The sequence below is a fragment of the Acanthopagrus latus genome, chromosome 2, assembly GCF_904848185.1.
Source record: "Acanthopagrus latus isolate v.2019 chromosome 2, fAcaLat1.1, whole genome shotgun sequence".
NCBI lineage: Eukaryota > Metazoa > Chordata > Actinopteri > Spariformes > Sparidae > Acanthopagrus > Acanthopagrus latus.
Genome location: NC_051040.1, coordinates 2,106,933 through 2,110,483, shown reverse-complemented (window position 1 = coordinate 2,110,483; position 3,551 = coordinate 2,106,933). Strand labels below are relative to the sequence as shown.

Below are 3,551 nucleotides of genomic sequence, written 5' to 3'. Positions count from 1 at the left end.
ATTAATGTTCTGTTTATTCATTAAATGGTTCTGCCTGCTGGTGCTGGACACAAAGATGTGGTTTTTGGGGTGGTGACACCAGAGACTTTTGGGTCCCGAACGGAGGTTTAAGCTATAAAAACTCCGCTGGGTTACGTTTGAGGGAAAGCACAGCTCATTCAACTGTTAGATTTTTAAAAAAAGAAAAAAAAAAGAAAAGAGAATTTGAGTCTCATCATCAAGTTTCTTTCAAAATGTGTATGCTTTAAAAAATAAAACGTTCAGTGCTTTGAATCAGATCATGAAGCACAGAGACAACAGCTGAACCTCCGAGGCCAGAATAAATATCTGCAGTGTACGTTTTTGCAAACCACCGATGAATAATGAAACAAAACCACACTTGTTAAGGGTTTAGAAAAAGGTCTTGTTGCCACAGAGAAAGCTGTAACATGTTTCAGTTGAACCTGGTCGGTGATAAAGCTACTCGAGGGAAGCTGTGAGGTCTATCTTTGACATAATGAGCTCCCCAAACATTAACCTGTTCTTAAACTGAACCCTGAATTCCAACTCTATATTAAATCTTAATCTCTGTAAAGTGACAGAGCACACTGGTCCTCACAATAACAGAAACACACGAGGTGTAGCTAGCTCTGTCACTTCCACAAAATGAAAAATATTCCGCTTTTGTAATCTTCTGTCCCTGCCCTGGTTGTTCCATAATCATCTTTTGTTATACGCTACAAATAAAACCTGATTTTTGGTGAGTGCACACTGTAAACCACATAATCACAGCCTCCGCTGCTCGGCTGTGTGAAAGGTCCTCTTTGTTTCATGTTCCTGTTGTTCTGCTGATGCCGTCTGCATGTTTCAGGTCTCTCTCTGCATATTCAGTCGTCAACGAGGGCAAAAATCTGCATTTTTGTGTAAATTAGTGAATCAAAATTCCATCTTTTTCCTCCCAATTTGTAAGAAGCAGCTCCCTCTGCACAGCCGGCCTCGTCCCTGCTGACTGTGTGTCTACAACGAGCACCATTTGCACCTGGACGCCGTCTGCATTTGCATTTCTCACCTGGATGAGGAAAATGCATTAATGTAGATATCAGTGTACCCAGAATGCACTGCGATCAGAATGTGACTGAGCTTCCAGTCAGCCACATCTGGAGGAAGTCCAACTCACACTGTGATCAGATCTCAGCCAGATGTTTAGACATCTCTGTAAATTTGGTCTCATGAAGTCACGTCACTGCAGCTTTTTCTTCTGTTTCCAGCTGCTGGTCTGAAGGCAACAGAGGAGAACTGAGTCTTAAATCCACACAACATGTCAACCCTGAGCAGGGCTTCAGTTTGATCTAATTAACGTTTGTGTTCATCCTGGAAAAATGACAGAATTAATCACAGTCACCATCGTTATGCAGACAGGATTGTTTTCCGGTGCCGTCTGGAGACACAAATCTGAGGTGAGAGCACCTCCGACTGCACTGACTAACTTCTTTTTTTACCTTCACTCGGTGGAAAAAGCACCACACGTATGAAGGTTCAGTAACTGCAGGTAGTGATGGAGGGTTTTTTTGCTGCACTTCATTGCACCGACAGGGTTTCAATCCAAACTGGGATTCTTATTTTCTTATTTTGCCTTAGACTGTCCAATAAGATAAAGAATAAAAACACCATTTTTATTCAGATAATAGTCGGTGCCACAGGATACAGTATATACACAGATACACTTTACCGGGCAGTATTGATATCTCAGAACATTTGAGAGAAAATGTTGATACTTCTACATATTTAATATCAGATACTTGAAGACTTTAACTGAAGTTCTGTTGAAAGAGTGATTTTCAGTTTCAGTATTAATTTTAAACACTTCGGGGTATCGTTCTGCAGCCCTGGCAGCAGGCAGGGATACAGTTTGCCAACTTTGGCCTTTTCAAAATCAATAAACATAAGAAGGATGACACAGCAGGATGTGGATCAGTACGTCTGTGTATATGATGATTACACGTGTAGCTTCACATCTAACCCCTCTGGTTAGCATTTATCAAATTATCCTGATGGTATTAATGTTCAGGTCACTTTTAACACTCAGGAGCTTTAAAGACCCGACGTTGCTGCGCTGTGTTTGGTTCTGCACCTGATGACCCGTCGCTGCTCCGTGAAAGCCTGTGTGACCAGGACTCGTCTGACAGCGTGGGTTCACGGTGACTGTGCGGCCAGAGGTTTCTGTATTACGTGTTCATTCAGTCAATCTTCCATTAGCCTGATGATGCTGTTAATGTGGCCTCTGCTACTTCACGACGAATTAAACACATTCCCATTAGTTCTGGATGAAGTGGTGCAGAAATTAATGGTAATTCCATCAACACACTCCATTATTCTCACTGTCTCTGCTAGAATCTGCCTCCATCTGCATTCAGCATCACATCCCCACATTATTATTATTATTATTATTATTTACGCTCAGATACGTCTCCCTCGCTCTCGTTAAGGCCGTCTTCATCGATTTCCTTTCACTGTGCGCTTTGTTCTGACAGGAATCATGAAGTGGAGGGTTGGTGGGTGTTTCTTTAGCACATGTTTGGTTCATTTCAAGAAATTAAAGATAAAAGGCGTTGACAGGTAAAGCTTATTGAAACATTGTATTTTGAGACAGGTGGTAGAACAAGTAGAGGTTTTTTTTTTTACTTCTCATGTGAAGTTTACCCTGGTGGTGCTGCAGGAAAGGCCATGGAGTAATTAGAATGAGTGCTTTGACACTGCAGGGAACTTCTTGTATATCTTGTGTAGAAAGCAGATTAAGTCTCTCTCCACTACCGTGTAGCCCAGCGCCTCAGTGTTGTGCAATCATGTCTAAGATCATGTCTAAATTCTTGTTGGGATTCAGGGTAGGACAGAGGTTTTGTGGAGTAATGAAACCAAAATGTCTTTCTTCTTTCTTTAAACCCGCTCTGAAAAGAGGCGGGTGTTCAGAGGTTCAGTGACGATAATCTGCAGGTGCTAACATAATATAAGATTACATGGCCACAGTGCAGGTAATCCTAGTTTAACCCTTTTTTTCCCCCAACCAACATTTCCCTAAATTAGTCCAGAAAAGGGCAGCAGGGACGTCTCAACAGGGCCTGAACAGACCAGAGTCTGAGTCTGGGTCTGACCTGGGCCGGACCGTCTCCACCTCTCTTGAGCCCTCTGAGTCCTCCTGATTGGCTACAGAGGAAACATCCCAAGCTGCTGCCACTCATTAATGAGGAGCCAGTCTCCACACCTGCACTCAGGTGAGCTGAAATTCACCTGAAGTAAAAAAGAGAGACAGGTACATTTAAAAAGAGCCTTCGTCCTGATAGTTGTGTAAAATGTGGCCTCAGAAGACGACGACAGTTATGAGGGAATAATCTTCAGATCATCTGAAAATATTTGATAAAATAAAAGTCTGCAGCCAGTCGATGAGTCTTTATCTTTATGAGTGCTTCATGTCTGAGGCGGCGTTTTACTGCCCGCTCTGGATGAAAGTTTGAGTCTGTGAACTCTCACAGTTCACAGGTTGTGACGCTCCTTCAGGCTCTCGTGTTTCTCTTCTG

The 3,551-nt window shown here is 42.6% G+C and overlaps 1 long non-coding RNA gene across 1 annotated transcript; it reads right to left on the bottom strand.

Moving 5' to 3' along the window:
* Window positions 1-249: 249 nt before the first annotated feature.
* Window positions 250-3,241, bottom strand: LOC119008430. The gene is made up of 3 exons (XR_005071422.1): window positions 3,129-3,241; window positions 1,157-1,255; window positions 250-1,048 (listed from the first exon to the last, which is right to left on the bottom strand). It is a non-coding gene; the product is annotated as an uncharacterized LOC119008430 (long non-coding RNA).
* Window positions 3,242-3,551: the final 310 nt, after the last annotated feature.